The sequence below is a fragment of the Dermacentor albipictus genome, chromosome 2 (assembly GCF_038994185.2).
Source record: "Dermacentor albipictus isolate Rhodes 1998 colony chromosome 2, USDA_Dalb.pri_finalv2, whole genome shotgun sequence".
Lineage (NCBI taxonomy): Eukaryota > Metazoa > Arthropoda > Arachnida > Ixodida > Ixodidae > Dermacentor > Dermacentor albipictus.
Window position 1 is genome coordinate 36232363 of NC_091822.1, and position 27835 is coordinate 36260197.

General features: G+C 48.2%; 6 non-coding genes across 6 annotated transcripts; all 6 read right to left on the minus strand.

The window, feature by feature from the left end:
- Positions 1-10205: 10205 nt before the first annotated feature.
- On the minus strand, positions 10206-10278 carry TRNAT-CGU (transfer RNA threonine (anticodon CGU)). The gene has a single exon. It is a non-coding gene; the product is annotated as a tRNA-Thr (tRNA).
- Positions 10279-14683: 4405 nt separating this feature from the next.
- TRNAM-CAU (transfer RNA methionine (anticodon CAU)) lies at positions 14684-14756 on the minus strand. Its single transcript has one exon. It is a non-coding gene; the product is annotated as a tRNA-Met (tRNA).
- A 172-nt stretch (positions 14757-14928) lies between these two features.
- Positions 14929-15001, minus strand: TRNAM-CAU (transfer RNA methionine (anticodon CAU)). The gene has a single exon. It is a non-coding gene; the product is annotated as a tRNA-Met (tRNA).
- Positions 15002-20243: 5242 nt separating this feature from the next.
- Positions 20244-20316, minus strand: TRNAM-CAU (transfer RNA methionine (anticodon CAU)). The gene has a single exon. It is a non-coding gene; the product is annotated as a tRNA-Met (tRNA).
- Positions 20317-25367: 5051 nt separating this feature from the next.
- TRNAM-CAU (transfer RNA methionine (anticodon CAU)) lies at positions 25368-25440 on the minus strand. The gene has a single exon. It is a non-coding gene; the product is annotated as a tRNA-Met (tRNA).
- Positions 25441-25613: 173 nt separating this feature from the next.
- On the minus strand, positions 25614-25686 carry TRNAM-CAU (transfer RNA methionine (anticodon CAU)). Its single transcript has one exon. It is a non-coding gene; the product is annotated as a tRNA-Met (tRNA).
- Between the last annotated feature and the right edge of the window lie 2149 nt (positions 25687-27835).

Sequence of the window (27835 nt, forward strand, 5' to 3'; positions counted from 1 at the left end):
CAGCACGGTTCAGTGTGTGCACTGTTTGCTGCCTCCGCTGCCAAGTGACTACGGTGGTCGTCTGGGGGTCCTTTTAACGGGATCCAGGTGGTGATGACAAGGTCACGGGTTGTACGTGGATTCGGGATCCAAGCAGCGACGACAGGGTCACGTGGTTGTACGTTGATCCGCTTCTGCACTGTCAGTGCTGCTGCGCTCAGGACGCAGGCGCCAAAGATGCCCGAGACGAAAATCCCGAGGTGATGCCCAGCGATAGCTCCGAGAAGGCCTGTGGAAATAAGCAGTACGGTTCAGAGTGTGCACTGTTTGCTGCCTCCGCTGCCAAGTGACTGCGGTGGTCGTCTGGGGGTCCTTTTAACGGGATCCAGGCGGTGACGACAAGGTCACGGGTTGTACGTTGATTCGGGATCCAAGCAGCGACGACAGGGTCACGTGGTTGTACGTTGATCCGCTTCTGCACTGTCAGTGCTGCTGCGCTCAGGACGCAGGCGCCAAAGATGCCCGAGACGAAAATCCCGAGGTGATGCCCAGCGATAGCTCCGAGAAGGCCTGTGGAAATAAGCAGTACGGTTCAGAGTGTGCACTGTTTGCTGCCTCCGCTGCCAAGTGACTGCGGTGGTCGTCTGGGGGTCCTTTTAACGGGATCCAGGCGGTGACGACAAGGTCACGGGTTGTACGTTGATTCGGGATCCAAGCAGCGACGACAGGGTCACGTGGTTGTACGTTGATCCGCTTCTGCACTGTCAGTGCTGCTGCGCTAAGGACGCAGGCGCCAAAGATGCCCGAGACGAAAATCCCGAGGTGATGCCCAGCGATAGCTCCGAGAAGGCCTGTGGAAATAAGCAGTACGGTTCAGAGTGTGCACTGTTTGCTGCCTCCGCTGCCAAGTGACTGCGGTGGTCGTCTGGGGGTCCTTTTAACGGGATCCAGGTGGTGACGACAAGGTCACGGGTTGTACGTTGATTCGGGATCCAAGCAGCGACGACAGGGTCACGTGGTTGTACGTTGATCCGCTTCTGCACTGTCAGTGCTGCTGCGCTCAGGACGCAGGCGCCAAAGATGCCCGAGACGAAAATCCCGAGGTGATGCCCAGCGATAGCTCCGAGAAGGCCTGTGGAAATAAGCAGTACGGTTCAGAGTGTGCACTGTTTGCTGCCTCCGCTGCCAAGTGACAAATACTGGCAAATACTGAAAGGTGTTTAGCTTTCCACGCCTCAGCCTTCTCTTTAACCCTTTTAAGCTCGCACTGCCAGTATTCGTCGCTCTGTTTACAAGCTTCAAGTGGTACAGCCAGGTAATTTGCTATCGTTGTCGACCACGTCACATTCGCAAAGATAGTGGGGGTTTTAGGCCACTCCCCATGCCAAATACCGTGGCACTTGCTCCAGTTTACTGTACTTCCAGTGATTTCGCCAAGTCATTTAACAACATTTATCGCTTGCAAAACGCTCTCCTTGTCATTGCAACACACGGCTACGTCATGAGCGTAGGCCAGAAGTTTAACTTGTGATGGTTGCATTGTAAACCCATGAATGCATTTGTTCTCAATCACTGCCAAACACAGAGTCTCTAGATAAATACAGAACAGGAGTGGGCTGGCTGGGCAGCCCTGACGCACGGAACGTTGAATGCTGATGGGGGCCCCCAATGACTTGTTAATTATAAGCTTAGTACTTCCGTTCCGGTACGCCATGGCCACCACGTCAGTAATTATAGACCCGACATTTATATGCTTTAGAATGGCAATTAAGATAACATGAGCAATACAGTCAAAAGCTTTCTCCAAATCAAGTTGGAGAATAGCAACTCGCGACCTTAAGACGTCACAACATTCTAGAATTGATCTCATTTGTGTATGTTTGTGCTAATAGTACGTCCCTTGATGCCGCATGTTTGGTGACTACCTACTATGGTTTCCATTACTGATTGTAACCTGCCAGCGATGATCTTCATGAACACTTCGTAATCATTGTTGGTAAGTGATATTGGTCTGTACGACGTTACATGTTTTAGTTTCGTAGGCTCGTCGGTCTTAGGGATGAGCATGGTGTGTGCGTCCCCGAAAGAATATGGCAATGCGTTTGCTTCATACGCTTCGTTAAAGACGTCAGCGAGAAGAGGTGACGAGTCTCATTTAAACCGTTTATAAAAAGCGGCGCAAAGGCCATCCGGACCCGGTGATTTTCAAGTTTTTAAATCAATTGCCTTTTCCACTTCACGTGTTGATATCGGCGCCTCTAGTCTGTTCTTCGTGTCGTCGCTGTGTTGCGGCATGCGTCTTAAAAACGTGGCTCTAAAGGTATCTACGTCAAGAGGACTCGATGCAAAAAGCTGTTGAAAGTGCTGGAAAAACACTTGTGCTGTGTCCTCACAGTCGGTTATTTCGTGATTATCTACTTCAAGTACATCTTCATGGTTACGCCGTGCGTGCCTCTTTTCAAGACCGAGCGCACGTTTAGTTGGAGTCTCCTCTGCTGTCAATGACCCTGCCCTTACGCGTATAATCGCTCCCCGATATCGCTCTTCATCGCATAGCTCCAATTTCGATTTGATGCTACACAAATTATCTTTGTATGCGCCCGGTTGGCTGCACTCTAACGCCGTTCACTTTTCCAACACCACCCTTAGTTCTTTCCCTTTAACTCTTTCTTCGTACTTTATTTTGCAGGAGCGATTGATGGCGGCTAGTTTAATTCGTTGTTTAAAACTTTCCCACCTTTCGGTGACTCGCCACACGTTCTTATTTCCCACTTCTTTCAAATATTCCTGCACTTTGCTTAGAAAGAGATCGTCAGTTAACAATTTGGAATTCATTTTCCACATCTCCCACATGAAAGTGTGGTGTTTTGCTTTGCGTCCAACATACATCTTGACCAAACAGTGATCAGTCAATGAAAGAGGCGGGACACCGTAGCTGTTACACAGGGGTATTACGTCTAGTGACACGTACATTCTGCCTAGACGAGCGTGGAAGTGGAAGTGTGTGGAAGTGGAAGTGGAAGTGAAGTGGAAGCCCTGGAAGTGTGTGTAATGAACGTCGCGTGTTCCAACCAGACAGTCAGCCACGTCATCTAGGTGGAACTCGGCTAATAATTCAGTAAGGACATGGCAGCTTTTGTCATTTGTTCTTCGGCCTGTTCTGTCCGGATCTCGGAGTACACAATTAAAATCCCCCACAATTATCACTTTTCTGTTCGTGCAAATGTGCGTCCTTAAGGATGAAAAAAACAGAGTGCGCTCTTCACAAACATTGGGTGCATATACACACAAAACACGCCGCGCATCATTACCATCATTAAAGTCAACGTACACTAACCTGCTTGAAGGGCATGAAAAATAATTTTCGATAGATAACCCGGGAAGTTTCCTAATAAATAAAATAACACCCGCCAACGCACCTCTAGCATGGCTCACCACCGCGTAGTACAAAGACGTAAACCTTAGCACCATGCCCCGGTTCTCCTCCTCCTCCCCTTCAACCTTTGCCTCCTGCACGGCCAGAACGTCGAGGTCTTGGTCCACCATCATCCGGTACACTTGGCTTTGTTTACGCTTGGCGGCCAGACCTCTCACGTTTAGCGTGTCTAAGCTAATCGTTGGGTTGGTTGCCGTTGCTAATACGCGAAAGGGAGAGAGGCCCGAAGTCTAGCCAGCGGCTAGACGCCTTTGGGACCGTCCTGTGGGCTGGTGTGGTCCGCCGACGGTTGCGGCTTGTCGCCGGCCTTCCTATCCCGATGAATGTTTGGAGAGGGCTTGAAGCTGCTCCTTCTCGTCAAAGTTATCTTTGCAGGTGGCCCGTCGGCATGGTTTTTTGCAGCTGTTTTCCCGTCGGTAGCATCTAGCGGCCTGTTAAAGGTAGCGTTGCCGCTCGTATCTATAGGTTCGCTGGTTGGGGTCGGATTCCCACCTTCTGTCTCGCATGCGGCTTCATCAACTACAAGTCAGTTTTCCTTGTTTTTCGCCCACTCTTCTGCAGGACCCGTTGTCGTCCCATCTTTCCTTTCGAGGGTAACAAATACATCTTTTGTATCTTTAGCAGCCTTCGATGTCGCCTCTGCATTGCTGGCGCTCTCCTTGTTACCAGCCCCCTTGGCAGCGTCCTCGGCTTCAGCAGCGTCCATCCTCATCTGCGCGACGACCTCGTTCGCTGGTTGCCCAACAGCTGCAGCGTACGTGCGCACACACTGGTCTTCGGAGTGTCCAAAGCTGCGACATCGAGCGCAACGCGGTACCTTGCACTCGCGACGGACGTGTCCGACACCCTTGCATCGTAGGCACTGCATCGGCCGTCCAGGCGCTACGACAAGGGCTAGTTCACCGGCAACTCGGATTTGGTGCGGGAGGTCATCGAGTTTCATCCCGCTCTTCAACATCAACAGAACGGTCCGCGACGTTGAGTCCTTGTCGCCTACGCCTCTGACACGCGATCGTTCTCTCGTCACTTCCACGACCTTGCCAAAGGCTGCTAGCGCTGCCTTTATATCTTCTTCTGTCACCCAATACAGCAGCCAATGAAGGCGGAGGCGTACCTGTTGGTCTCGAGGGTCGACGATAACGCAGCGATGCCCCTTCACGTTGAGCTCTTTCAACGCCAGCATCCTTTTCGTTGCCTCGTCACTCGAGGAGGTGACTGCCCATACGTGATTGATCTGGTAGGCTCCAAGGGCCATGACCTCATGCAGCAATCCAGTCGGGACGAGGGCATCTCGTAAGTCTTCGACCCTATACGGCCTTGCTCGTATGTCGTCATGCAAAAACACGGTGTTTTTCACGACAGGTCCCTTGGGCAGTGGTGACAAAAGAAACTGGTAGCTCGCTTCTTCGTTATCGTCGATAAGCCTGTTACCGCGGCCAGTGGCCGCAAAAGCCGCTCCTTCGGAGCCCATGATTCACACGTCCGCACAGCTCGGCTGCCGGAAGCAGAATCGCTGCGCTACCGAGGCAGACAGGGCACACGACGAGACACGTCCAGTCTCGTTATTTTGGAGGGAGTTGAAAAAGTAACATAGCTTGCAGCCGTTACCCCTTGAAAGATTGGAATCTAGTTTCATTATAATGTCCGAATATGAGTGCAGTATCGCGTAACGCAGCAAAAAGAAAGCGCCGCCTTGGCCCCGAGTGAGGATCGAACTCACGACCTTCAGATTATGAGACTGACGTGCTGCCTAATGCGCTACCTTTTTTAAAATTTATTGCTGGTCTTCGACATTGTACAGAGCACACAATACAGAACAAAATTACAAAACTACAGACATTTTGAACAAAAGATGAATGCCATCAGTCCAATAAGGACTGGCGCTGCCTTATTAAAATTCTCTCAATGCTGTCAGAGGTTCTATCCTCGACAGCCACGCGGGTACAAAATCTTGTATTTTCTTTATTTCAATGAATCTAGACACGCTTTCTTTGAAATACGTACACGCAGGCCTAGCGCCCGGGTCACAGTAGTACCCAGACATCCTTGCATGCCATAAACTGTGAAGGCCATTCAGCATTATTAAGTCGAAGGGAACCCCATCCTCATTCCTTACTGCCAGATACCCGATTCCATGTGGGTTTAACGGTTCGTTCGTTGTAGGACATCCCAGAAGAACACCCCGGCCCAGCAATGCAAGAAGACATGGTCTACTGTTTCAGCTTGCTTGCAAATAAAGCAGTGAGATCCCCAGGGTACAAGGAAGCCACGTTCTTCCATGAATGTCTTCACCGAGAGTGTCCCTGTGTGTAGTTTAAAAAAGAATGCCGTTACCGCCGTAGGCACCTCCATTTTTTTCACTCGTTTAAGGACATCCTGTCCTGGTCTTCCAGTGTATAGAACTTTGTACAATGGCACTGGAAATACAATATCGCAAATATCTTTATACAATGTTTTCCTTGTAGTGTTACATATATACTCAAAAGAAAAACGCACAGAAAGAAAGCGCACACTATCTGCAACTTCTTTAAGATAGCCACGAAGCGTTCCGGGCATACTATCTGTACTAACAATAAGTGCCGGCAAAGCACCTCTCAACCTGAGTTCGCATACAGTGCGCAGAAACGGATCATGCACATCCCGAAAAAACAAAAACCTGTTCACAAGCTGGCGTTCAAAAAGATGCGCCAAGCCCAGCCCCCCTTTCTTCACGTGCCGGAACAGATTGGTTCGGCTACTCCTTTCCCAGGTAGAGCCCCAGATAAAAACCGCGAACACTCTGTGCAGCTTTTGCACGTTTACTCTTGAACAGTACATCGTTTGCATGACGTACCACGACTTTGTAAAAAAACATGTTACACACTGTTGCCTTTGCAAAACTTGACAGGTTGATGCCGTTCCACCTTTCTGCTTTTTCTCGAGTTTCTTTTGCTTGGTTCGTCCAGTATTCATCGCTATTTTTGTAACTGTCCATGGGAACACCTAGATATCTGGTCGGGGTTCTTATCCAGCTCACATTTGCAAAATTGTCCGGGGCCGGAGACCACTCTCCGTGCCACAAACCAAGCGACTTGCCCCGGTTCACTCTACTGCCCGTCACATCTCAAAAATTTTTCACTACCCTTATCGTTTCTGTCACACTTTGTTTGCTTGTACAACACACTGCGATGTCATCTGCATATGCCAAGAGCTTGACATCTGTGTCTGCCAAGCTGTAAGCGCGTATTTGATCAATTTCAATTATGGCCAAACACATAGTTTCTATGAACATCCCGAACAAAAGAGGACTGAGGGGGCAGCCCTGACGCACAGAACGCATGACGTTAATGGGGGCCCCAAATGATTTATTCACAATTAAGCGTGTTGTGCAGTTCTTGTACGCCAACGCCACTCCCTCAGTGATTATGGAACCAACATTAACTTGATCGAAAATGGCAAAGAAAATATCATGAGAGACACAATCAAAGGCTTTCTCAAGGTCGAGCTGGAGCACTGCGACTCCGCCCGAGGTGACGTCACAGCACTCGAGCACGCACCGCATCGTGTGAATATTTGACAAAATCGACCTTCCTGTGATACCGCACGTTTGATGACCAGCAACTATTTCCTTTATGGCACTTTGAAGTCTGGCTGCCAAACCTTCATAAAAATCTTATACTCAATATTGGTTAACGATATCGGCCTGTAAGATGTCACCAGCCTAAATTTGTCCACTTGATCACTCTTAGGGATGAGTATGGCATGCGCTTTGCCAAAGGAAGGCGGCAAAGCTTTGTTAACATACGCACCATTAAACAGGTTTGTTAGCAACGGCGACAGTTCTTTCTTGAAAGCTTTATATAAACAAGCGCCCAGGCCATCAGGTCCAGGTGATTTGCCTTGGTTCAAGCCATCAATCGCCTTTTGAACTTCGCTTTCTGTTATTTTCTCTTCTATGCGTTCTTTCGCGCCTTCACTCAATCGCGACATGCGACCGAGAAAAACCTTTTTAAACTCGTCTACATTCGCTTCTTGAAACGCATAGAGCGACTGATCATACTCTAGAAACGCTTGGCCTATGATCTTACTGTCTTCAGCAATAGTGCCGTTCCGTAGAATCTTATCGACGGGAATCCTCCGACCATGCGCTTTTTCAAGTCTTAGCGCCCTTTTCGTGGGCGTCTCCCCAGCACTATTGCATTTATTCTTGCGCGCACAATCGCTCCTTCATACCGTTCCTTGTCAAGCTGCTCGATTTTTTCTTTAATGGTTCGTACGTCTTCTTCATACGCCCCAGGCTCTTCGCACTCAAGCGCTATCAGCTGCTTAAGTGTCTTTCGTAAGCCCCTTTCTTTCATTTCCTTCTCATACTTTAAGAAGCTCGATCTTTCCAAAGCTTTCATTTTTACGTTTTGTTTGAAGCATTCCCATTTCTCTGCTATTGTTTCACTATTTTCCTCACTTACTTTCCTGACGGCCTCATGCACTGCCTCTACAAATGGCTCGTCGTTTAGTAATAAGGCATTCATTTTCCATAGGTCCCAATAAAGTCTTCTTTCTTCCTCTCCGTGCCTGTATGACATTTCACCAAGCAGTGATCTGTAAACGATACTGGTGTCACAGAATAACTATGGAACTTTGGAATCATGCTTTGCGATACGTATATGCGGTCTAACCGCGCATGACTACTACCTTGAAGTCGCGTGTACATGACTTCCCGCTCCCCCTCCAGGTACTCACAGACATCATCCAGTTCATTATCCCTAATCAGCTTTGTCAACACACTACTGCTTTTATCGCGAATACCAGCATTATTGACTCTATCCCGAGCCCTCAAAACACAATTGAAATCCTCCAACATAACCATGCACTTATCAGTGCTAACATACTGAAAAAGGCTCGCGAAAAATGAGGCGCGCTCTTCCACAGCATTCGGCACATATATGCACATGACTCTGCATTCAAGGTCACGAAAACCAAAATCACAAAAAACAATCCTTCCGGATTGGCATGAAAATACATTTTTAACAACAAGGCCAGGCAACTTCTTAACAAACAGAACACAACCGGCGGACGTCCCTACTGCGTGGCTCACGACCGCATAATATCTAGTCGTGAAACGCCGCACCATGCTCCCGGTCTCGTCCTCTCCGTCAACCATTGTCTCCTGGGCAGCTGGAACGTCTAGGTCGTGGTCAGTGGCCAGCCGTAGGACTTGACTTTGTCTACGCCTAGCCGCCCACCCTCTTACGTTTAGTGTGGCAATAGTGAGTGACGGATCAGAAGCCATGCTGAACTAAAGTATAAGGTAGGCCCGGAGCATGGTGCTTACCCTTCACGACCAGCCCTCGGCTAGCCGCCTCCGGGACCGCCGGTCTTCCCGGTGGTGTTCGTCTGCTGCACTTTGTCACCAGGCCTTCTCTCGAGTGGAATATTTGGCTTAGGCTCGAAGACCGACCTCTTCCCTTGAGGCGCCTTCGCCGGCGGCCCGTCACTAGTGCTGGATGCCGCGTTGTTCTTGTCTTCGGCCTCGTCATTTGGGCGCTTGGATGTGGCACCGAGACCAGCGGCCCGCTCCCCTTCGTCAGCGTACTCGCCCTGTTGCATCGCTGACTCGTCGTCATCCCGTTCAGGTCACTAGCGCCTACCTTCGCAGGATCTTTGTCCTTGTCGACCCTTGCAGGCCCAGTAACCTGCTCAGCGACTTGGACGACCTTGGCGTCAGCGACCTCTGGCACCGTCATGGTACTTGTCTTCGCTGGGGGCACTTGTTCTCCGGCTCCCTTAGCAGCGTCTTCGGTCTCAACTGCATACATGACGTGTACTGCCGCCTCCTCACTCGCGACTGGGCTAGTCGCAGTAGCGTAAGTCTTGACGCAGTTGGCGTCGACGTGCCCGAAGCGTCTGCGACGCGAGCAGCGCGGCACCTTACAGTCCCGCCTGACGTGTCCCATGCCTTGGCAGCGTAGGCATTGCATCGGACAACCGGGTACCACCACAAAGGCCAACTCCCCTGCAACGCGTATCTGGTGAGGAATATCTTCCACTTTCAGTCCGCCCTTCAGCTTGAGAAGAGCGGTCCTCGTTGTCGAACATTTCTCCGCAACGCCTTGAACACGCCACTTCTCCTGGCTCACCTCAACCACCTTGCCGAAAGCCGCCAACGCAGTCCGCACATCTTCGTCTTCCACGCCGTGTAGCAGCCAGTGAACAGGAGCTTCACGTGCTGGTCCTATAGGTCGACAATAACACATCGCCGCCCCTAAAACTGGGTCTCTTTCAAGGCCAACAGTCGCTTTGTTACAGCACCATCACCGAGGGTCACGGCCCAGACATGATTCACTTGGTACGCCCCAAGGCAAACAACTTCCGGTAGCAGGCCCGTGGGCGTTAGAGCATCCCTACAGTCCTCGACCTTATACGGCCTCGCTCGTACGTCAACATGTAGAAACACGGTGTTATTAACAATTCGTCCTTTTGGCAGCTGAGGCAAAATAAACTGGTAGTCGGTTTCTTCGTCGTTGCTAAACCCGTTTCCACGGCCAAAAGTGGCCGCTGTCGCAGCTCCACTGGAGCCCATGATTCCGCTGACCGCTCAGCTCGGCTGCCGGAAGCAGAATGACTGCGCTACCGAAGCAGATAGGGCACACGGCGAGACTCGTCCAGTCTCGTTACTGCTATTTTGGACGGAGTTCAAAAAGTAAAATAGCGTGCAGCAGTTACCCCTTGAAAGATTGGAATGCAGTTTCATTATAATGCCCGAATATGAGTGCACTATCGCGTAAGGCAGCAAAAAAAAAAGCGCCGCCTTTGCCCCGAGTGAGGATCGAACTCACGACCTTCAGATTACGAGACTGACGCGCTGCCTACTGAGCTACCGAGGCAGATTTTTTTTTCTTTATTGCATGGGATTATCGTTACTGTCAAACCACTACAGTTACATCACATATGATCATACAAGAGAAACAAATTCACAGAAAGTATACAGTCCAATGACAGTTCAAAATTCTGGCAAACAAACACAAGCGTCCAGGTGTGAAATCCATTCAGGGACGGGATCATATGTAAGCACCACACTCCGGACTTGAGCAGTCTCTTCACGGAAGATAGACCTTGTCGAGCGAGGTGGCTCGGCATGTCTGTCGATCATTCGACTTCTCCATAATGAATAAAGTCCTAATAACATAAACAAATCATATGGTGTATTACTGGCTGTCTTTTTGAAAGGAAGGAACCGGATACCATAACATGTGAGAGGAAAGTCTTTTTTGATAGTTCTTTGTAAAATGTCCCAAAAAAGAAATGCGTCACGACAAAGTATAAAGCAATGTTCTATTGTCTCGGGTTGATTGCAAAGCCTACAATTTGTATTCCAGGGTACATAGAGTCCTTTTTCCTGAAGCCACGTTTTAACTGGCAGTGTGGAGGTGTGTAGCTTAAAGAAAAACGTTTTTGCTGCTGGCGCAATGCACATTCTACGGACACGGCAAAGAACATCTTGACCAAATAGAGACAGATACGGCTTTCGGTACAGCGGTTCAGGGAAAAGGTTATCTATAAGTGCTGCATTTAGCGACGTGCGATTAACGGTAAACAAATATTCAAGGTTGAATCTGGCTTTTAAGAAAGAAATAGTGTCGACAAGTTCCTTTAAGAAGCCCCATAACGGTAGTTCTTGAGCAACGTTTGTCGTGACAAAAAGAAAAGGGAGGTGTGACGCAAGACGTGCTCGATTAACTGCGAGAAGGAATGGATGACGGACATTTTTAAGGTAAAATAAGCGCATGACCAATTGTCGCACAAACAAATGCACAAGACCTAGGCCTCCCTTTTCAAGCGGGAGAAAAAGGTTGTCCCTTCTCATGGCTTCCCACGATGAATGCCAAATAAAACATGCAAATATTCTATGAAATGCCTGGACATGGACACGTGAGCAGTGCAAGACCTGCAGAACATAAAGAAGCTTAGAAGCGAGAAATGTATTGCATGCCTTAGCTCTCGCAAAAATGGAGAGACCACGTCCTTGCCAGGTTGTCACCTTTCTACGGATAGTGGTTATCGTGGACGCCCAATGAGGTCCACTATTACGGAAGTTATCGAGAGGTACTCCAAGATATCGCAACGGAGACTGATTCCAATGAATATTCGCGAATACAGAGGGAGTGAGCGCCCACATGCCTAGCCAAAAGCCTCTACTTTTGTCAAAATTTACAGTAGCTCCTGCAGTCTCACAGAAACGCAGGGTAGCGTTTATTGCCTTGGTAATGCTTGGCTTATCGACGCAAAAGAAGGCAATGTCATCTGCATAAGCTAGCACTTTAATTTCCTCATCGGCATACATATATCCTTTAATGCTCGAGTCACAAAGCACGCTTAAGCAAAGCGGTTCTAAGTATATGGCGAAGAGTAACGGCGAGAGCGGACAACCTTGACGAACGGATGACTGTAGTTGTATTATATCTGAGAGGGTACGATTCACAATTAACTTTGTAGTGCAGTGTTTATAACAAAGTGTTATACCATTGTATATTACATCCCCTAACTGAAGATGTCGCAGTAGTTGGAATAAAAATTCGTGTTGAACCTTATCAAAGGCTTTGGCGAGGTCAATCTGGAGAAGAGCTACTTGATCCGTACTACCCCCAAGGCACTCAAGAACTGAATGTGCGATATGAACATTTGTCTGTATAGAGCGGCCTCGAATTCCGCATGTTTGATGATCACCTACTAATTTAGTAATGACTGTCTGCAATCTATTTGTCAGTATTTTTGCAAATATTTTGTAATCCACGTTACATAATGATATCGGCCTATAACCGTTTACTCTCTTTATTGTTTCATCATCAGTGCTTTTTGGTATTAAGGTTGTGTGGCCCTGATAGAAAGATGGAGGAAGCTCACCATATTGATAGGCTTCCTCGAAAAGTTGCTGCAGAAAAGGACACAGGAATTCCTGAAATTTTATATAAAATTCAGTACTAAGGCCATCAGGACCAGGCGTCTTGTTCCTCTGCAGCGTTTCAACGGCAAAATTAATTTCTTCTCGAGTTATTGGCCCATCAACGCTGAGTCGGTCATCTTCTTCTAAGTGTGGCATAAGCGAAATAAACTGATCAGCGTTTTCTTCGTATCCATTCTGAGGCTTAACTGCAGCGAAAAGATCTTTATAGTGACCTTCAAATAGGCTTATTATTTGGGGCGTGTCTGCGTATATAGACCCACCAGACTCAATTTCTAATATTTGCTTAGAAAGCGCGTATCGCTTCTCATCACCGAGAGCCCTTTTTGTGGGCTGTTCCTCTGTGAAGCGAGTTGTGCGTGAACGAACCATTGCTCCATTGTACACTTCCGTCTCATATTTCTGTACTTGTGCGCGAACTATGTTTATTTCATCACTATACAACCCTGGTTCCTGGCTTTCGAAAGCGTGCAGCTTGTGAAGTAGATCATGAAGGTAATGCTTTTCAGCTTTTTTTCTTTGAGACAGCTCACATGAAATGGCAATCGCCTCATTTTTTACTCTATTTTTGAACATTTCCCATCGAGAAAACAAAGGAAGCTGTTGACATTGTGTTATTTCTAGCCATAATTCTTTCACTTTGTTTACAAAACTTTCCTCTCGCAAAAGTTGTGTATTAAGTTTCCACAGTTCCCAGTTTGGAGCAAACCTGCGGAATTTTCGGGGACCCCATGAAACAGCTACTAAACAGTGGTCTGTGAAAAATACAGGCTTCACGGCGTAGTTGTGAATGTTAGACCAGAGACTCGTCGAAACATACACACGATCAAGTCGAGCATGGGAGACGCCTTGAAAGTGCGTGAACCGCACCCAAGATGGGGTGTAGGCGCCCACGTCTATTAGATTGTGATCTTCCGTTAACTGATGCAGGGAAGCAGCACTTGCATCATAACGATTAGTTAGGTATGAGTGGTCTCTGGAATGACAAACACAGTTGAAGTCTCCCAACAGTACCAAATCTCTGTCAGTATCTAGGAGCGGAGCAAGTGAGAGGAAGAAAGCCTTCCTCTCACTCACTTTTGAGGGAGCATAAACGCAAATAAATCCCCAATTACGGGAATGAAAAGAGAGGTCACAACATATAAGGCGGCCTTCCCCATCAACACGCAGCGACAATGAAGAATGATTTAACTGCTTTCTGACTAACAAAAAGCATCCAGCGGAAGCACCACATGCTTGGCTAATACACACCTCATAATCAGGTTGAAAAGTTTGCAGCGCAAGGTTGACATCACCAGCAGACGATATCTTTGTCTCTTGCACTGCACCAACATCAACTTCATGCTGCCTAAGCACGTGTATTAACTGCCGCTGACGCCTTATATTCCTCAGCCCACGTACGTTGAGTGTCACTACACATAAAGGGAGGGTGAAGGCGGTAGCCATTTTGCTCACCTAAAGCTTTTGTATTTCATTGCCCTTGGCCACAGGTAAATCTGTGGTCTTGCTCCCTTTGGGCTTCTTTGTGCCACTCTCCTGACTACGCTGATATAACCGGCGGGGCACATTATCACCAGGAGAGGGAGTTTGCTGAGCACTAGGAGACACTTTCTCGGGCGCCGGTAGTGCACATTCTGTTGCTTCGTCATTGCATGGTGCCGGACGTTTCCTGGCCTTGCTGATGTCCATCGCCTCTTCCTCTTCTTCCTTGTCATCAGGGGGCTTTTCTTTAAGGCTTGCTAGGCCAGGTGGGCAAACTGAGTCATCCTCGCCGGAAGCTTCGCTAGTCTTACTTGAGCTGTTATGACTGGTTGGCATTGGCTTCAAGGTCTCCTGGTCCTCGTCCCTAATGCCACCTGTAGTCTCTCCGGTGGCATCTACTACCTCTGTAGAATCCATGAGGTGGTCCAGTTGTGGCTCGTCTGCGCTATATTGCCCAGAACGAAGCTTATTGGCGTAGGTGGACACGCAGGCGTCCGCTGAGTGACCAAATCGATGGCACTGTAAGCATCTCGGTGTTCTGCATTGTCGTCGAACGTGTCCCACGCGCTTGCAACGAAGGCACAGAGGAGGCCTACCGGGGATAAGTACGAGGCACTGGTGTCCATAAATGGACATAATGTGCGGTATTGAGGTTACGGTGATAGTGTACCGAGGCAGACAGGGCACACAACGAGACACGTCCAGTCTCGTTAGTGCTATTTTGGAGGCAGTTGAAAAATAAAATGACGTGCAGCAGTTACCCCTTGAAAGATTGGAATCCAGTTTCATTATAATGTTCGAATATGAGAGCACTATCGCGTAAGGCAGCAAAAAGAAAGCGCCGCCTTTGCCCCGAGTGAGGATCGAACTCACGACCTTCAGATTATGAGACTGACGCGCTGCCTGCTGCGCTACCGAGGCAGACAGGGCGCGCTACAAGACGTGTCCAATCTCCTTACTGCTATTTTGGAGGCAGTTGAAAAATAAAATGGCGTGCAGCAGTTACCCCTTGAAAGATTGGAATCCAGTTTCATTATAATGTTCGATTATGAGAGCACTATCGCGTAAGGCAGCAAAAAGAAAGCGCCGCCTTTGCCCCGAGTGAGCATCGAACTCACGACCTTCAGATTATGAGACTGACGCGCTGCCTGCTGCGCTACCAAGGCTTTTTTTCATTACAATGCACAATTAACAAATACAAAACATTTTGAAAGTACATAAATGCCATCAGTCCTATAAGGACTGGCGTTGTCTAGTTAAAATTATTTCAGTGTTGTCAGAGGTTCTATACTCGACAGCCATTCGGGTACACATTCTTGTATTTTCTTTATTTCAATGAAACGAGACATGCTTTCGCGGAAATACGTACGCGCAGGCCTATCGTCCGGGTCGCAGTAGTACCCAGACATCCTTGCACGCCATAAACTATGGAGGCCCTTGAGCATTATTAGGTCGAAGGGAACCCCGTCGTCATTCGTTACCGCTAAGTACCTGATGCCATGCGGATTTAACGGTAACTCCTTCTTCATTGTTCTTTGTAGGACAGCCCAGAAGAACACTCCGGCCCAGCAATGCAAAAAGACATGGTCTATTGTTTCTGGTTGCTTGCAAATCAAGCAGTTCGAGCCCCAGTGTACAAGAAAGCCACGTTCTTCCATGAATGTCTTCACTGAGAGTGTTCCTGTGTGTAATTTAAAAAAAGAATGTCTTTACCCCAGTAGGCACCTCCATATTTTTCACTCTCTTAAGGACATCCAGTCCTGATCTTCCACTGTATAGCGCTCTGTACAATGGCACTGGAAATACAATATCGCAAATATCTTTATACAATGTTTTCCTTGTAACGTTACATAAATACTCAAAAGAAAAACGCACAGAAAGAAAGCGCACACTATCTGCAACTTCTTTAAGATAGCCACGAAGCGTTCCGGGCATACTATCTGTACTAACAATAAGTGCCGGCAAAGCACCTCTCAACCTGAGTTCGCATACAGTGCGCAGAAACGGATCATGCACATCCCGAAAAAACAAAAACCTGTTCACAAGCTGGCGTTCAAAAAGATGCGCCAAGCCCAGCCCCCCTTTCTTCACGTGCCGGAACAGATTGGTTCGGCTACTCCTTTCCCAGGTAGAGGCCCAGATAAAAACCGCGAACACTCTGTGCAACCTTTGCACGTTTACCCTTGAACAGTACAATGTTTGCATGACGTACCAGAACTTCGTGATAAAAAACATGTTACACACTGTTGCTTTTGCGAAAATCGACAGGTTTATGCCTTTCCACCTGTCTGCTTTTTCTCTTGTTTCTTTTGTTTGGTTCGTCCAGTATTCGTCGCTGTTTTTGTAACTGCCCATGGGGACACCTAAGTACTTGGTCGGGGTTTTTACCCAGTTCACATTTGCAAAAAGGTCCGAGGCCGAAGCCCACTCTCCGTGCCACAAACCGAGGGACTTTCCCCAGATCACTCTACTGCCCGTCACATAACAAAAATTTGTCACTACCCTTATTGTTTCCGTCACACTTTCTTTGCTTGTACAACACACCGCGATGTCATCTGCATATGCCAAGAGCTTGATTTGTGTGGCTGCCACCCTATACCCGCGTATTTGCTCATTCACAGTTATTGCCAAACACATAGTTTGTATGTAAATTTCAAACAAAAAAGGACTGAAAGGGCAGCCCTGACGCACAGAACGCATGACGTTAATGGGGGCCCCCAATGATTTATTCACAATTAAGCGTGTTGTGCAGTTCTGGTACGCCAACGCCACTCCCTCAGTGATGATGGAACCAACATTAACGTAATCCAAAATGGCAAACAAAATATCATGAGACACACAATCAAACGCTTTCTCGAGGTCCAGCTGGAGCACCGCGACTCAACCCGAGGTGGCGTCACAGCACTCCAGCACGCACCGCATCGTGTGAATATTCGAAAAAATGGACCTTCCCCTAATACCACACGTTTGGTGATCCGCCACTATGTCATTTATGACGCTTTGAAGTCTGGCAGCTAAAACTTTCATAAAAACCTTATAATCAACATTGGTTAAAGATATTGGCCTGTAAGATGTTACTAGCCTAAGTTTCTCCGCTTCGTCACTCTTAGGGATGAGTATGGTATGAGCTTTTCCAAAAGAAGGCGGCAAAGTTTTGTTATCATACGCATCAGTAAACAGCTCTGTTAGTAACGGTGACAGTTCTTTCTTAAAAGCTTTATATAAACACGCGCCCAGACCATCCGGTCCAGGTGATTTTCCTTGGTTCAAATCATCAATCGCTTTTTCAACTTCACGTTCTGTTATTTTCCATTCCCATCGTTGTTTTGTATCGTCACTCACTCGCGGCATCCGAGATAGAAAGGCCCTTCTGAACTCGTCTATATTCACTTCTTGAAACGCAAAGAGTGACTGATAATACTCTCGAAACGCTCGGCCTATGCTCTTACTATCGTCGGCAACTGTGCCGTTCCATAAAATTCTGTCGACATGATTCCGTCGAGCTTGCCCTTTTTCGAGTCCCAGCGCCCGTTTAGTGGGCGTCTCTCCAGCTACTAATGCATTTGCTCTTGCTCGCACAATCGCATCTTGATACCGTTCCTTGTCAAGCTGCTGGATTTTTTCTTTAATGGCTCCTACATCTTGCTTATACGTCCAAGGCTCTTCGCACTCCAGCGCTATCAGCTGCTTAAGTGTCTTTCGTAAGCCCTTTTCTTTCATTTCCTTCTCAAATCGTAAGCAGCTCGATCTTTCTAAAGCTTTCATTTTTACGTTTTGTTTGAAGTATTCCCATTTCTCTGCTATTGTTTCACTATTTTCCTCACTTACTTTCCTGACGGCCTCATGCACAGCCGCTACAAATGGCTCGTCTTTTAGTAGTAAGGCATTCATTTTCCATAGTTCCCAATTAAAATATTGTTTCTTCCTCTCCATTCCTATATGAAATTTCACAATGCAGTGATCTGAAAACGATACTGGTGCCACCGAATAACTATGGCACTTTGGAATTATGTCTTGCGATACGTATATGCGGTCTAACCGCGCATGACTACTACCTTGGAATCGTGTGTACATGACTTCCCGCTCCCCCTCCAGGCACTCACAGACATCGTCCAGTTCATTATCACTAATTAGCTTAGTCAACACACTACTGCTTTTATCGCGAATACCAGCATTATTGACTCTATCCCGAGCCCTCAAAACAAAATTGAAATCCCCCAACAAAACCATGCACTTATCAGTGCTAATATACTGAAAAAGGTTCGCAAAAAATGAAGCGCGTTCTTCCACAGCATTCGGTGCATATATGCGCATGACTCTGAATTCCAATTCACGAAAAACAAAATCACAAAATATGATCCTTCCGGTTTGACATGAAAATACATTTTTAACAACAAGGCCAGGCAACGTCTTAACAAACAGGACACAACTGGCGGACGTCCCTACCGCATGGCTCACGACAGCATAATATCTAGTCATGAAACGCCGCACCATGCTCCCGGTCTCCTCCTCTCCGTCAACCTTTGTCTCCTGACGTTTGTCTCCTGGACAGCTAGAACGTCTAGGTCTTGGTCAGCGGCCAACCGTAGGACTTGGCTTTGCCTACGCTTGGCCGCCAACCCTCTCACGTTTAGTGTGGCAATAGTGAGCGACGGATTAGGAGCGATTATGAACTAAAGTATGAAATCGGCCCGGAGCATGGTGCTTACCTTTCACGAACAGCCCTCGGCTAGGCGCCTCCGGGACCACCCATCTTCCCGGCGTTATTCTTTTGCTGTGCTTTGTCACCAGGCTTTCTCTCGGGCGGAATATTTGGCTTCGGCGTGAAGACAAACCTCCTCCCATGAGGCGTCTTCGCTGGTGGCCCGTCACTTGTGCTGGATGCCGCGCTGTCCTTGTCTCCGCCCTCGTCACGGGGGCGCTTGGAGGTGCCACCGAGACTAGCCGCCCGGTCCCCGTCGTTTGCAGCCTCGCCCTGTTGCATCGCTGACTCAGTCTCTTCGCGTTTCGCCTTCATTAGCACTTGCCTTCACAGGGTCTTCGTCCCTCTCGACATGTGCAGGCCCAGTCACCTGCTCAGCACCCTCGACTACCTTGCCTTGAGCGACCTCCGGTACCGTCGTGGCATTTGTCGTCAATGAAGGCACTTGCACACCGGCTCCCTTAGCAGCTTCTTCTGTCTCGACTGCGTCCATGACGTGCTCTGCAGCAACATCACTCGCTGCTGGTCCTGTCACGGCCGCGTAAGATTTAACGCAGTCAGCGTCGACGTGGCTGAACCGTCTGCATCTCGAACAGCGGGGGACTTTGCAATCATGGCGTACGTGTCCTGTCCCTTGGCAGCGCAGGCACTGCTTGGGCCGCCCAGGTACGACCACCAATGCCAGCTCTCCGCCGACGCGGACCTGGTGAGGTAGGTCTTCCACTTTAATGCCGCTTCTCAGCTTCAGTAGCACGGTCCGGGTGGTCGAGGTCTTGTCTCCCATGCCTTGGACGCGCCAACGCTCCCCGCTCACCTCTTCTACCTTGCCGAAGGTTGTGAATGCCGCCCGGATGTCCTCGTCGGGAACACCGTACAGCAGCCAGTGAAGCCGGAATTTCACCTGCTGGTACTGCGGGTCGACGATGACACATCGACGCCCTTTCACCTGAAGCTCTTTCAGGGCCAGCAGGCGTTTTGTTGCAGCTGCGTCACTGAGGGTCACGGCCCAGACGTGATTGACCTGGTAGGCCCCGAGGCACACAACTTCCGGCAGCAGGCTTGTGGGCGTAAGCGCATCCAGAAAATCCTCGACCTTGTACGGCCTCGCTCTTACATCACCGTGTAAAAAGACGGTGTTCAGAACAATTCGTCCTTTTGGCAGTTGGGGCAAAATAAACTGGTAGTCCCTTTCATCGTCGTTGCTCAACCTGTTTCCGCGGCCCAAAGTGACCGCTGTCGCCGCCCCGCTTGAGGCCATGATTCAACGATCCGATCAACTCGGCTGCCGGAAGCAGAATGCTGCGCTACCGAGGCAGACAGGGCACACGACGAGACACGTCCAGTCTCGTCAGAACGACAGAAAGCTGAGCTAGTTGGTAAGGATTCATTATGCAAAATATAGGTGAGGCGTGCAGACAGGACACAAGAGCATGCGCAGATGAGTTTTGTGTCTTCTTTCATTTTTCGCCTCAGTGCTCCCTTCAGTTGATACGGCGTTCGTGTTGTCCACTTCTCTACTCTTGTGTCCTGTCTGCACGCCTCACTTATATTTTGCATAAACAGTCTCGTTAGTGCTATTTTGGAGGCAGTTGAAAAATAAAATGGCGTACACCAGTTACCCCTTGAAAGATTGGAATCCAGTTTCATTATAATGTTCGAATATGAGTTCACAATCGCGTAAGGCAGCAAAAAGAAAGCGCCGCCTTTGCCCCGAGTGAGGATCGAACTCACGACCTTCAGATTATGAGACTGACGCGCTGCCTGCTGCGCTACCGAGGCGGGCAGGGCACACGACGAGACACGTCCAGTCTTTTTTTTTTATTTATAACCGGTTTTCAATATACCATCGCACATATGAATTTCACACTAATGACACAGATGCAAGCCTCTTGCAAGAGAAAAAGGAAGACGAAACAAAAAAGCGCTAGACAGCCGTCCATCATCATAGGACTGACGTTGTTAAATTAAAAGTCCTTCATGACTGTCAGAGGTTCGAGCCTCGACAGCCAATCCGGTACACACTCTTGCATTTTGTGCATTTCAATAAATGAGGACATACACTCTCTGAAATACATACGCGCTGGCCGAGTGTCGGTGTCGCAATGGTACCCGGCCATGCGAGCTCGCCATATAGAGTGGAGGGCATTCAGCATAATGAGATCATACGGTATTCCGTCTTCATCTTTAATTGGCAGATACCTGATCCCTTGGGGGTCCACCGGTAACTCCTTTTTCAGCGTTCGCTTTAAAACGTCCCATAAGAAAACCGCCGCCCAGCAATGCAAGAAAACATGATCAATGGTCTCCGGCTTCTGACAGATCAAGCAGTGGGATCCCCACGACACAAGACAGCCTCGTTCTTCGACAAAAGTCTTCACAGAGAGCGTTCCTGTGTGGAGCTTAAAAAAGACGGTTTTAACCCCTGGTGGCACCTGCATTCGTTTCACCCGTTTAAGGACGTCTTGTCCTGGCCCTCCACTGTATATGGCTCTGTATAACGGCACAGGAAATACAATGTCGCACACATCTTTATACAGTGTTTTCCTTTTCACGTGACACAGATAATCGTTTGAAAAACGAACTGAAAGGAACCGCACACTGTCGGCCACTTCCTTAAAATAACCACGCAGTGTTCCGGTCATGCTTGCCGTACTGACAACATATGCAGGCAATGCGTCGCTCAACCTGAGCTGACATACGGTGCGCAAAAAAGGATCGCGCACATCGCGAAAAAACAAAAAGCGGTTGACAAGCTGTCCAACAAAAAGATGCGCCAAGCCCAGCCCCCCTTGCTTCACGTGTCTGAACAGATTTGTTCGGCTACACCTTTCCCAGGTAGAGCCCCAGATAAAAACCGCGAACACTCTGTGCAGCTTTTGCACGTTTACCCTTGAACAGTACAACGTCTGCATGACATACCACAACTTCGTAATAAAAACATGTTACACACCGTTGCCTTAGCGAAAATCGACAGGTTGATGCCTTTCCACCTTTCTGCTTTTTCTCTAGTTTCTTTTGTTTGGTTCATCCAGTATTCGTCGCTATTTTTGTAACTGTCCGTGGGAACACCTAGATACTTGGTCGGGGTTTTCATCCAGTTCACATTTGCAAAATGGTCCGGGGCGGAAGACCACTCTCCGTGCCACAAACCGAGGGACTTCCCCCAGTTCACTCTACTGCCCGTCACACCACAAAAAGTTTTCACTACGCTTATCGTTTCCGTTACACTTTGTTTGCTTGTACAACACACTGCGATATCATCTGCATATGCCAAGAGCTTGACTTCTGTGTCTGCCAAATTATAACCGCGTATTTGATCATTTTGAATTATGGCCACACACATAGTTTCTATGTAAATTCCAAACAAAAGAGGACTGAGGGGGCAGCCCTGACGCACAGAACGCATGACATTAATGGGGGCCCCCAATGATTTATTCACAATTAAGCGTGTTGTGCAGTTCTGATACGCCAACGCCACTCCCTCAGCGATGATGGAACCAATATTAACGTGATTCAAAATGGCAAACAAAATACCATGCGAGACACAATCAAAGGCTTTCTCGAGGTCGAGCTGCGACTCCGCCCAAGGTGACGTCGCAGCACTCGAGCACGCACCGCATCGTGTAAATATTCGAAAAAATCGACCTTCCTTTGATCCCACATGTTTGGTGATCTGCGACAATTTCCTTTATTACACTTTGAAGTCTGGCTGCCAAAACCTTCATGAAAATTTTACAAACTACATTGGTTAAAGATATCGGCCTGTAAGATGTCACCAGCCTAAGTTTCTCTACTTGATCACTCTTAGGGAGGAGTATGGTATGCGCTTTGCCAAAAGAAGGTGGCAAAGCTTTGTTCTCATACGCATCATTAAACAGCCGTGCTAGCAACGGTGACAGTTCCTTCTTGAAAGCTTTATATAAACAAGCGCCCAGGCCGTCAGGTCCAGGTGATTTGCTTTGATTCAAATCCTCAATTGCCTTTTCAACTTCGCTTTCTGTTATTTTCACTTCTAATCGTTCTTTTGTGTCGTCACTCAATCGCGGCATGCGACCGAGGAAGACCTTTTTGAACTCGTCTACATTCGCTTCTTGAAACGCAAACAGGGACTGGTAATACTCTAAAAAGGCTTGGCCTATACTCTTACTGTCGTCGGCAGTTTTGCCATTCCATAGAATCTTATCGCCGTGATTCCTTCGACCGTGGCCTTTTTCAAGTCCAAGCGCCCTTTTAGTGGGCGTCTCTCCAGCTACTAATGCATTTGTTCTTGCGCGCACCATCGCACCTTGATACCGTTCTTTGTCGAGCTGCTCGATTTTTTCTTTAATGGTTCGCACATCTTGTTTATACGCCCCTGGCTCTTCGCACTCAAGCGCTATCAGCTGCCTAAGTGTCTTTCGCAAGCTCTTTTCTTTCATTTCCTTCTCAAACTATAAGCAGCTCGATCTTTCACAGGCTTTCATTTTTACGTTTTGTTTGAACCCTTCCCATTTCTCTGCTGTTGTTTGACTATTATCCTCACAAACCTCCCTTACGGCCTCATGTACTGCCTCTACAAATGGTTGGTCTTTTAGTAGTAAAGCGTTCATTTTCCATAGGTCCCAATTAAAAGATTCTCTCTTCTTCTCCTTGCCTATGTTACATTTCACCAAGCAGTGATCTGAGAACGATACTGGTGCCACAGAATAACTATGGCACTTTGGAATCATGTCTTGCGATATGTACATGCGGTCTAACCTCGCGTGACTGTTACCTTGAAACCGCGTGTACATTACTTCCCGCTCCCCCTCCAGACACTCGCAAACATCGTCCAGTTCATTTTCACGTATTAGTTTAGTCAACACACTGCTGCTTCTACCACGAATACCGGCATTATTCGCTCTATCCCGAGCACTCAAAACACAATTAAAATCCCCCAACAAAATCATGCACTTATCGCTGCTAATATACTGAAAAAGGCTCTCAAAAAATAAGGTGCGCTCTTCTACAGAATTCGGCGCATATATGCACATGACGCGAAATTCAATTTCACGATAAACAAAATCACAAAAAACAATCCTTCCAGACTGGCATGAAAATACACTTTGGACAACAGGATCAGGCAACTTCTTTACAAACAGAACACAACCGGCGGACGTCCCTACCGCGTGACTCACGACCGCATAATATCTAGTCGTGAAACGCCGCACCATGCTCCCGGTCTCCTCCTCTCCGTCAACCTTGGTCTCCTGGACGGCTAGTACGTCTATGTCTTGGTCAGTGACCAACCGTAGGACCTGACTTTGCCTACGACTAGCCGCCAACCCCCTCACGTTCAATGTGGCGATAGTAAGTGACGGTAAGAGAGCCATCTTAACTAAGGAAAAAAAGTAGGCCCGGAGCATGGTGCTTACCCTTCACGACTAGCCCCCGGCTAGCCGCCTCCGGGACCTCCCGGCTTGTTCGTGTCGTTAGGCGAGACCGTTTTGCCCATAGGCTTCCTTTCAGGTGGTACGTTGGGCTTTGGCTTGTAGCCCATCCGTCTTCCTTGTGGCGTCTTCGTCGGCGGCCCTTCGCTGGTGCTGGTGGCACCACCGTCCTTGTCCTTGGTATCGTCGTGGGGTCGTTTGACTGGGGCACCAGGAGTCCCAGTCCGCTCATCGTGGTTGACTTCCTTGTCCTGCAGCATTGCCGTCTTGTCGTTGTCGGGTGCGTCTTCGTTAACGCCCCCCGTAGCAAGGCTCACTGCAGGCAGGACCTGCACCGGTTTGTCCGTCTTTTCGTCAGCCTCAGCCACCATGCCTTCAGCACCGGCGGTAGATGACCCTCTGAGTGTCCCTGTCGAAACCGAGTCTCCGGTTCCTTTGGCGGCGTCTTCCGTCTCGACCACGTCCATGACGTGTTCAGCCGCAACGTCCCTCGCTGCTGGTCCTGTCACGGCGGCGTAGGATTTGACGCAGTCAGCGTCAACGTGCCCGAAACGTTTGCACCTGGAACAGCGCGGGACTTTGCACTCTCGGCGGACGTGCCCCGTGCCTTGGCAGCGCATGCACTGCATGGGTCGACCGGGCACGACCACCAAGGCCAACTCTCCGCCGACGCGGACCTGATGAGGAAGGTCCTCAACTTTGACGCCGTTCTTTAGCTTGAGGAGCACCGTCCGGGTGGTCGACATCTTGTTTCCCATGCCTTCGACTCGCCACCGCTCTCGGCTCACCTCCTCCACCTTGCCGAAAGCCGCGAATGCTGTCCGGACGTCCTCGTCGGCAACGCCGTACAGGAGCCAGTGAAGCCTAAACTTCACCTGCTGGTCCTGCGGGTCCACGATGACGCACCGTCGTCCCTTCACTTGCAGTTCCTTGAGGGAAACTAATCTTTTCGTCACAGTCGCATCATTCAGGGTCACCGCCCAGACGTGGTTTATCTGGTACGCCCCTATGCATACCACGTCCGGTAAGAGGCCAGTCGGCAGTAGGGCGTCCCTGAATTCTTCGACCTTGTATGGTCTCGCACGCACATCACCGTGCAAAAACACGGTGTTAATCGCTACTCGTCCCTTAGGCAGTTGAGGCAAAATGAACGGGTATTCCTTATCATCTTCCGTAATCCTGTTTCCGCGACCAAAAGTGGCCGCTGTCGCTGCCCCGGAAGAGGCCATGACCCTACGATCCGAACAGCTCGGCTGCCGTATGCAGAATGACACGTCCAGTCTCGTTACTGCTATTTTGGAGGCAGTTGAAAATAAAATGGCATGCAGCAGTTACCCCTTAAAAGATTGGAATCTAGTTTCATTATAATGTCCGAATATGAGTTCACAATCGCGTAAGGCAGCCAAAAGAAAGCGCCGCCTTTGCCCCGAGTGAGGATCGAACTCACGACCTTCAGATTATGAGACTGACGCGCTGCCTACTGCGCTACCGAGGCGGACCGGGCACACGACGAGGCACGTCCAGTCTCGTTAGTGCTATTTTGGACGGAGTTGAAAAAGTAAAAAAGCGAGCAGCACTTACCCCTTAATAGATTGGAATCTAGTTTCATTATAATGCCCGAATATGAGTGCACTATCGCGTAAGGCAGCAAAAAGAAAGCGCCCCCTTTGCCCCGAGTGAGGATCGAACTCACGACCTTCAGATTATGAGACTGACGCGCTGCCTACTGCGCCACCGAGGCTTTTTTTTTCTTTATTGCCTGTTTACACAATACAGAAAACAACAGAAGGATCTCAAAACCTTTTGAAATTAATCAACTCATCAAACAGTGTAACCCAATCAGGTGTTTCTGGCTGGGCTCGGTAAAGCTCTCGCATATATGCTACATGTTCAATAAAATTTTCCCTTACAGGCCGAGCGTTAGTGTCGGCATGTCTTACCGACATTCGGGTTTTCCATATACTATGGAGGCTGAGTACCATTATCATGTCGTAGGGAATGTCGCCGTGATTCTCAACTGGTAAATATCGGATTCCATGTGGTGTAATAGGTAAGTCCTTTTTGATAGTTCGCTGAAGGATGTCCCAGTGAAAAATGGGATCCCAGCATTCAATAAATACATGTTCTATTGTCTCTGGTTTTTGGCATAGTATGCAGTTGACTGTCCACGGTACAATTATTCCTTTATCTTGTAGCCATGTTTTTACAGGTAGAGTGTTTGTATGGAGCTTGAAGAAAAAGGATTTTACATGTGGTCGTATCGGCATTGCTTTAACCCGTTTTAAGACGTCTTGTCCACAGCCTCCAGTGTATATGCTTCTGTACACTGGCAGAGGTAACATCACATCCAGTAAATCCTTGTAGAGCTTTTTCTTTTTTACCGTACTCAAGTATTCCATGGAGAACCTTACTTTAAGCATGCGAAAGGCTACTACAACCTCGCGCCAATAACCTTTTATACGGTGCATCGCAGTCTTATTTGTAAAGACGATGAATTCAGGTAGTGCATTGTGTAAACAAACTTGCATAACTGTACGCAGAAATGGGTCACACTGATCTCTTAAAAATATAAAACGCGACACAATCTGTCTGATAAACAGGTGCGACAGGCCAAGGCCTCCTTTTCTGACGGACAAAAACAGATTAGTTCGACTCGTTCGTTCCCAACTTCCTCCCCAAATAAACACTGCAAATACTCTATTAATTTTTTGTAGGTTAGTACGCGACATGAACAATACTTGCATAACATACCACAACTTGGCAACTAAGAATAGATTGCAAGTAGTTGCACGGGCAAACATTGACAAATTTCGACCTTGCCATCCCTGCGTCTTCTCTTTCAAGCGATCTGTTTCCTCGTTCCAATGCGATTCGGTGTCTTCATAACATTGTAATGGGACACCTAAGTACGTTGTTGGCATTGCTGTCCATCGGATGCCAGCAAATAATTCAGGCCTCTCACTCCACTCTCCATGCCAGAAACCTACGGTCTTCTCCCAATTGATCTTGCAGCCAGATTCCTTGCAAAACTCGCCAGTCAACCTAACCACCTCTTTGATGCTTTCGGCATCTTTGCAAAAGACAACAATGTCATCAGCGTATGCGAGGACCTTGACTTCCGTCGTTTCAAGCATAAAACCGCGTACACTTTGACTATTTATTAAACTCAAGCAGAAAGGTTCTAAGTAAATATCAAAAAGTAATGATGAAATTGCACATCCCTGCCTCACACTGGAGAGAAGCTGGATTGGTTCACTTAACTTCTTGTTTATAATGATGCGTGTGCTGCACTCTGAGTAGGCCATTTTTACTCCTTCTAATATCAGTCCGCCGACATTAACATATTCTAATATTGAAAATAGTACTTCATGTGACACATTGTCAAACGCTTTCTCCAAATCTAGTTGCAACACTGCAACCTGACATGAGAGAGCATCACAGCACTCAAGGACACAGCGAGCTACATGAGTATTGGTGAAAATTGTTCTGCCCTTGATTCCACATGTTTGATGCGGTCCCACTAGTCGCGTTACAACACTTTGAAGTCTCTTTGCTAACACTTTCGTGAATATTTTGTAATCACAGTTCGTGAGGCTTATTGGTCGATAAGACTTTACTGACAACAGTTTAACCGGGTCCTCGCACTTAGGGATTAGCACTGTATGAGCGGTTCGGAACGATGGCGGCATACGCTGTGTTGCATACATTTCCTTGAAGACATTATGCAATAATTGGCTGAGTTGACATTTGAAAGCCTTATAAAAGGGCGCACCTAAACCATCAGGCCCGGGAGCCTTTCCTGCACCAAGTCCATCTATGGCGTCTTCAATTTCTCGCAATCTGATTGGAAATTCCAGGCTTGCTTTAATGTCATCTTCGAGACGTGGCAT